The 8,428-nt window shown below is 40.5% G+C and overlaps 1 pseudogene; it reads right to left on the bottom strand.

Moving 5' to 3' along the window:
- Positions 1 to 2,544: 2,544 nt before the first annotated feature.
- On the bottom strand, positions 2,545 to 3,568 carry LOC112317742 (mitochondrial carrier homolog 1 pseudogene; annotated as a pseudogene).
- Between the last annotated feature and the right edge of the window lie 4,860 nt (positions 3,569 to 8,428).

The raw sequence follows: 8,428 nt of genomic DNA, 5'->3' as shown, positions 1-8,428 counted from the left end.
TGCTGGCAGTACAGTGGTGGAGGGGGGAGGGGCGCCAGAGGCCTTGGCTGCTGCTGAGAGTCCTCTAACTAGCCCCTGAGTGTCTCTATTTTCTTTTTCTTTTTGAGAAATTCCTCCTATTCAAGCCCCCCTGGTCCAATCAAGCACCTGGCTGCTCACAGCTCAGCCTTGCCCTCTCCCAAGACTCCTGCAGCAGCCCCTGCGCCTGGGCTGGTGCTTCTGCCGCCCTTGTACTGCGCGGTCCCGGGTCCCGGGGACCTTATTGTCCTTAAGCACTCTTCTTACCGTCAGATCTTTCAGTGTCCTCTATCTTTGGTCTCTGATCTTCATATATGCTGTAATACTGTTGGCTGTTCGCTCTGCTCCTCAGATCAGCTAGGTATTTCCCTGGCGTTGAGGGGAAGTGGACTCCACTCCCACCTATGTTGCCACCATCTAGGGATTAAATTTTTTTAATCAAATTTTTAAATTTGTATTTTATCCCCTGACTACTTCACCTGTCCTTAATCCAATTACATATATAACTGAGGCCAGTTAGTATCGTTCTAAATAGTACTTCTGGTCTGTTCTGATATTTCCAATCCTTTTTCTTGATGTAGTTTATTTTGACTAGTTTGTTTTGCTATGTCTTCTAGTTCATTGATCATTAATTTTGCGTTAATTAATGTATTGCTACTCTCATCCAATATTCTTCTTTCCAAATATTTTACTTTTTATCTATAAAAGTTCCATTTGGTGCTTTTATATTGTCAGTTTCTCCCTTCTTCACGATTTCTTTCTTCTACCTTTCTGAGCATTTAGAATATATTTTTAATAACCATGCAACCAATCTATCATTATGTGTTATAGGGGACTGTTCTGCGTGGCATGGGAAATGTAGCCCAGCCCCCCACTTGGAAAGGCCAGTGGGGAGTGAGGTCCAGCACACAGGACCCACACCCAAGGACAGGTTCTCCTGTGGGGAATCAGGCCTGCATTGTACCTAGGCTGCTATGAGGCTTACTTTAGTTAAAACTCCCTCACTCTGAATTGAGGCAGCAAGTGTTTGCTGCATATCTTTAAAGTAACTTCCTAAAATCTATGCTAAACCTCCCAAGGATGAGAGTAACCCTCCCTTTGCATTTGCAAATATCCTTCTTCTTTGATGTAATTAGCAACATCCTCTCATTTGTTTTCTGTAAAAGGTAACCACTTACAGCAAACCTATGCATAATAAATGAGGACTATCCTTGATGTAATGTTCCCAGAAAAGCAATAAAAGCCTGTCCAGGCAAGGGTCGAGGCCCTCTCTCACTCAGAGAGTGGCCATGCCATCAGTTTTTCTCCACAGGACTTCCATGTGAATTTGTTCATCACAGACACAACACATGGAACCCACTGGCCGGAGTCCGCATCAATGTGTCACTCTGGGTCAGTGTCCATTGGTTGATTTTTTACCTCCTGTTTATTTGTTTTGTTTTTGGTTGCCTTTTTTGTTTGTTTGTTTGTTTTTGCACATCTGGCCATGTTTGGTTAAATGCTATTTAGTGTTGGACTTTTTTGTATTTAAATATTTGAAGACTTTGTTCTGGGACTTAGTTTTGATACATGAAATCAACTTGATTGTTTTCAGGATTATTTCTGAGTGTTTTCAGTGAATATGGAATAGCCTTTCATCTGAGCTAATTTGTCCTCATTGCTAAAGCAATAATCTTTGCAGAGTCTACTTGACAGCTTGTGTATTATATAACTTTCCACCATGACTATGCAAATGTGAACTCCTCTTTGTTTTTCATGTGCTCTAGGGATTGCTCTGTTTACTCCTCCCCCCACCACAAAAGAAAACCCCACCAATACATTTGTTTGGGGAGAAAAGGTCAAATATTATTAGGAACTTTTAATCTGGGTAGGACTAGAGATACTGATCTAATTTCTGGGCATTCAAAACTGTGCAGGTGATGAGATCTTGAACACAAGGCATTACATGATCATTTAATGAGGGGATACATTCTGATTAGTCATATAATTGTCCATTCAGAAAGTGCTGCCTTTATATCAGAGAAGTAATGCTGAAAAAAATAAAGGCAGAACCTAGCAATAGCATCCCACCACAGGCCCGGACATGATAGTGGCCTCAGAAAAGGAGATCATGCCTTATTTCCAGCTGAGCTGCAGAATGAGGGCTGGGCCTGACTGGTAAGTGAGTTGGGGTGGAATCTGACTCCATGAGCCTTTTCCCATCCAAAATGGGACTCCATAGGCCATTCTCTGGCTTCTTGTACTGGGCAGACTCAGCAAATCTGTGAAGTAAGGGGATTCTTCCCCAGTTCCCTAGCCTTACTCCACATCCCCTAGGTCTAATACATGGCCAATCTGCTAGGCACACCCTCACTCACACCCAACCCCCACTTCTCGACAGACACATGGCAAATATGGATACTGAAGGCCAACTGGACTGTGACACATCTAGGTGTTGCTGAGTTGGAATTATTTTATAAGTGCTCTAGATGATCAGTCCTCACCCACAGCAGCCAGGTTGAGGCACCTGTACTTAGGTGAATCAGGTTACCCCAAGGCAGAACATGATCCTGATGATACCCAGTAGAAAAGGAAGCTAGAGCCACAAAAGAGGTGGCCCCACAACTCAGGTACTTCCATTAGTCCATCTAGTATTTTTGCAATGGAGAGTAGAGGGAAGCCCAGCCGTCAGTCCACAGTTATTCACTGCCATAAGATCACTGATCAGCAAGAATGGGTAGGTCAGCATGCTTACTGCAGTCCCTATCATAAATTTGGGGTATCTGTGTATGGCCAGGGCCTGGCTGAACTGGGAACTTTGTTTCTGGTCATTTTCCAACCTCCCTGAGGTGTCATTCCTGTTATAATATACCAATGCTTTCATACATTCCTGCTGTAGACATTAATGAAATGGACCACCCCATTACAGCCTCAAAGTAAAACTGCATCCCCCAAGAGGTAAATAATTAAGCTAACAAAGAATCCTGGAAGCCTTTCCTCTTTGAAAATTTTCCCAGTGGAACTCAGCACACCTGTACTTGGCTTCTTGTCCCACAAATTGGACCATGTAGTTCATTGAGATGACATGCAGGGATAGGCCAGCATGAGTGACACACACTGCATTATCATCTGGTAGGAGATCTCCTTCACCACTTTCCTCAGAGTAGGCTTCATGTCATTCTTGTTGGAATCCTGCTGGATCTTATCTATGGGAAAAACTTTCTTCATGCTGCCACAGGTCACAGTAAAGAGGTCATTGAACATTAGTCAGGGACTCAGGCCTGGAGCAGCCCTACTTTTTCATTGACTTGCCAATGTACTTTACACAGGTGAAGAAGCTCAGCAGATAGAGGTCCTACCTACCCAGCACATTGGTCTAAAATGTAGTGGGCATCAGCTCATGACCCACCTGGATGGGCAGTTTCATGTAGAGCAGTGGGTGGCTGACCACGATCATAACCATGCTCAGGGCCAGGAAAAGAGCCTTAGTGGTCTGGCTGCCCATCCTGAGGGTGGCCTGTACAGCATCTGCTGAGCCCAGCCTCCCCACAACTGGGCAGTGAGCTCCCATTTCTGCTCTGGTTGTGCCAATTCCAAGCCAAGTGCCTGTTATGTTTGCTTGTTGATGGCTCATTCTCTGGCCTGGGTAACTTTCATACGTGCATCTGTAAATAGTACTGAGGCAATAATTCAAGTTATGAACCCTGAGAAAAAGGACACCTGCTAAGAAAGCCTCCCTGTAGCCAAATACAAGGAGAGGGACAGAGGAAGAGGGGGGAGAGAGAGGAAGGAAGGAAGGAAGGAAGGAAGGAAGGAAGGAAGGAAGGAAGGAAGGAAGGAAGGAAGGAAGGAAGAAGAAAGAAAGAAAGAAAGAAAGAAAGAAAGAAAGAAAGAAAGAAAGAAAGAAAGAAAGAAAGAAAGAAAGAAAGAAAGGAAAAAGAAAGGAAGGAAGGGAGGAAGAAAAAAGAAAGGAAGGAAGGAAGGAAGGAAGGAAGGAAGGAAGGGAGTCCTAGTAGCCATTTATACACAGGTGCTTCTCACAAAAACTGCACTTCAGGGAGAAGCCTGAATTGAACTGCCTTCTTGTACAGTGAAATGTCTGCCTACACTGTATTTCTGCCATCTGAGCCAGCTCTTATAAAGGAGTTCCTGGAATTTTATTTCAACCAATAAGGCTGAGGGTTTCCCCATCCAGTCAGAGCTGCACATGTCCAACCAACTACAGTGGCTCTATTCTAATAAATTAAGAGAGTGCCTTTTGGGCTAATTAAACTGTGAGGATTTGGAGTCTTCACTTTCATGATGACAAATAAATCAGGGTCTAGGATGGGGAGCTCTGTCCATATAAGCCAGCTCCCCACTGACTCTGGGAGTGCAATATCCCTTTCCATGAAAACATCTCTCTGGCTGAGCTGACACACTGAAAATATCTCACTGTAGTAGAGTGGAGCAGACCAGAGTGGGACAGAGCCGAATGGCACTGAGCAGACTGGAGCAGAGCAGAACAGAACAGATCACATCAGTGCAGCATAAACCAGAGAGTTGCTGAGGCCATTGAGCAGCAGAGAAGATCTGGCTAACAGGAGAGGGGCCTGATCCCAGGGCCTCCTTGTCCTAGGGCTCCCTCAGAACTATGTTGTTTTCACAGCCATGCCATATCACAATTTACCTGTTTTACACTGAATACATTTTTATTCCTCACAGCACCTCAAATTGGGGATTCCTATTGGCATTGAATTTGTGCCAATGACCATTTGTTGATGAATGGGACCCCTCTTTAGATCTCAGTAGTTTTCATTTTATGTACCTTGCCTTGTCATTACTCTACCCTATAAATTCTGTCTGCCTTAGTCTCCCTAAATTCTGAAGTCTGTATCCTCCAATTAGTGAGACTGTTAGATTATTTTTACTTCATAGTTTTAAAAAATATATTGTATTTTTATTACCATTTACTCTATACCCCCATACCCACCACAATCACCACACTGTTGTTCATGAGCCCTTTTTCCTATTTGCTCAATAGCTCTATCCCCTAACATCCCCCCTCCATAGCTGTCATCTCTCTGTTTATCCACGGGTCTGTCTCTATTTTTCTTGTTCAGTTTGTTCATTAGAGTCCACATATGAGTGAAATTGTATTCTATTTATCTTTCTCTGACTGGCTTATTTCATTTAGCGTCATGTTCTCCATGTTCATCTATCTTATCACACAGGATATATTTTTCTTCCTTTTTATGGCTGAGTAGTATTCCATTGTGTAAATGTGCCATAGTTGTTTTATCTACTCATCTACTGATGAACAAGGGCTGCTTTCATAACTTGGTGATTATAAATAATGCTGTAATGAACATAGGGGTGCTTATGTGTTTTTCTAATTAGTATTTTGGGTTTCTTAAGATATATTCCCAGAAATGGGATCTCTGAAACAAAAAGCAGATCCATTTTTAATCTTTTGAGGTATCTCCATAATACTTTCCACAGTGGCTGCACCAATTTATATTCCCACCAACATTGTACAAGGGGTCCACTTTCTCTACATCCTCACTGGCTCTTGTTTGTCAAGTTATTGATGGTAGCCATTCTGACAGGTGTGGTGATATCGCATTGTGGCTTTAATTTGCATCTCTCTGGTAATTAGTGACATTGAGAATTTTTTCATATGTCTATTGGCTATCTGCATGTCCTCTTTGGGGAAGTGTCTATTGAGGTGCTTTGCCCATTTTTTAATTGGATTTTTTTTGGTGTTGAGTTTTATAAGTTCTTTATAAATTTTGGATATTATCCCCTTACCAGATGTATCAGAGAATATGTTCTCCCATTCTGTGAGTTATCTTTTTATTTTGTTGGTGATTTACGTTGTTATGTAAAAAATTTTTAGTTTCATGTAATCCAATCTGTTTTTTCTTTCATTTTGCTTGCCTCAGGACAAATATTAGATAAAATATTGCTACGAGGAATGTCCAACATTTTACTCCTTATGTTTTCTTCTACAGTTTTTATGGTTTCAGGTCTAACATTTAAGTTTTTAATCCATTTTGAATTTATTCTTGTGTGTGGTATAAGAAGGTGAACTAGTTTCATTTTTCTGCACATATCTGTCCAATTTTCCCAACACCATTTATTGAACAAGTTATCTTTAGCCCATTGTATGTGCTTGTTTCCTCTGTTGAATATTCACTATTAAGGTGCGGGTTTCTTTTTGGGCCCTCTATTCTGTTGTATTGATTTATATGTTCATTTTTGTGCCAGTAAATGTTGGGAACCACCCTGCCTGGTTTCAGAAGCTGTAACCCCCCCATGGTTAAGGCTGAGTCAGAGTTGGCACCATAAACCACTAAGGAGACAAAGTTTATCTCCCTCGCAGGGGTGTCATCTCTGCCCACTTTACCCTGCTTGGCCCTGAGCTTGACCAGTTAGCCAATGACGGGTAAGATTCCTCAAAAGAGGAACAACCTAAGACAGGCATGGTCACAAAAAAAGGCCCACAGGGAAGGACTTGGGGGGCTATAGAAAAAGGGGGTGATGGACCCTTGCCCCTCAGCTTTGACATAGCCTGAGTCCTCATTCTGTCTCCAAGAATTCTCCTAATCTCTTGGCTGCCTTACTTCCCTTGCCTGACTTAAGCCTGAAACAATAACAGAGGGCAGTGCAGTCCTGTGCTGGGAGGGGCAGATTCCCTGGGGAATCAGGCCTAAGAAAGAATGCATACAATCCTGTGAAACCTGCTTTATTTATACCCTCAGCTTAAATGATAAGGGTCCAGGCCTGAAATGAGTCTGTCTCCCAAAGTTTTATAGCCCTTTAACTAACTGACCGTAACTCAGAATAAGCCCTCAAAGTTCTCTATAAGTTACGTATTGTTTGACCCTTACTGCCTGACAATGATTGATGAGCTTTATCTGTATTCCTGTGCAAAATGAACCTAATAAAAGCCCATGGAGGAAAAGGCTCTTGGCCCTTCTCCTTTGAGAGATCGGCCACCTCTCCTCCCCAAGCAGATCATGTCTTGGTAGACTTATTTTCATCTGTGGCAGATGCAGGGCTCAGAGGTAAAGCTCTGCAACAAGTAAACTTCCTAGTTTTTTCACCAATACCTGGTAACTACCCAGGTAGTTAGCTGGGGGTATTTCTAGAAGTCACCTCATTTGTTTTCCTTTTTTGTATGTATTGTTGTCCTGTAGTGCCTATTTTCTTACGTTTGAAAACTGTTGTCTAGACTTTTTTGTCTAGTTTTCTAATTGGTTAAGGCAGGAGAGTAAATTATGGTCCTATTATTCCATCATGGCCTAAAGTGAAATGCCATCATAGAGCAGTATAATGTACATTCTTCTGTTCTTCCAGGCTTTCAGTGTTCTATGTGTAAGAACATATATTGGAATAAATTATTTCACATTATGATAATATTGTACAGATTTTTATTATTTACCCCTTAACTTAATGTATTATTGACATTTTTACATGTTATTATCTGTTTTTACAGAATTTTTTCTTCTTGTGACCCTCTCTTCCTCCAGCTGTGACTTGGATTCTCTGGAATATATAGGGATATGTATTTTATTAATCTCGCTCTCTCTTTTCATTTTTTCTCAAATTTATCTTTCCTGTTTCACAGTTTCTATTCTTGTTACATCAAAGGATGTAGATTTTGTCATGGATTTCGCTGGTCAACACAATGAATATTATTATGCTAAAGATCAGTATATCAATAGTGCCCTATATCTTTGTAACCCAATTCTTTATCAAAATAACTAAATTTTGGCCCCAGAACAAGGAGGTAGGTAGTATTTCACTTACATGAAATTTGAGTAGATTGAGATGCAATAAACTTAAAATGAAAGGCAGTGGAGTGAGAGTATGTTCCGTTGTAGTCTGAATCTTCTTTGGTTTGAATTCCACTTCTGCTACTTACTAATTTATAATGTTCTGCAAGTTACTTAACTACTTTGTGCTTTAGTTACTTTATCTATGTAATGGGGCTAATAATAATATTTACTTCATAAGATCATCAAATTAAAAAAACATTTAAAATTTAAAAATAAATTAAAATTAAAAATAAAAATGTTGATGACTTCACACATATAAAATCATTATATCAGTGCTTAGAACTTAATCATCAATAAGTCTTTGTTATTAAGTGACACTTCCAGGGTTAACCATGGAAGAAACATCAATTTAAGTTTAATTTTAGTTAGATCTTCTCACTGAAGTATGCACTTTTTCCTTTTATAAGATTGTATGATAACTATAAATCATGATAAATCATGTTAAATCATGATAATTTAAAACATTGATGATTTTTTCCCATTTCCTTGGTTGCTAAGGTATAAGTCATGATAATTAAAATACATTATGATAATTAAAAACCTCAATGAATTTTTTTCTATTCCCTTCTTTGTCGCTAAGCTCATAAATTCAATTTGAGCTTCAAGTC

The sequence above is a fragment of the Desmodus rotundus genome, chromosome 4 (assembly GCF_022682495.2).
Source record: "Desmodus rotundus isolate HL8 chromosome 4, HLdesRot8A.1, whole genome shotgun sequence".
NCBI lineage: Eukaryota > Metazoa > Chordata > Mammalia > Chiroptera > Phyllostomidae > Desmodus > Desmodus rotundus.
The sequence above is the reverse complement of the archived record's forward strand: the minus strand, read 5'-3'. Positions and strand labels throughout refer to the sequence as shown.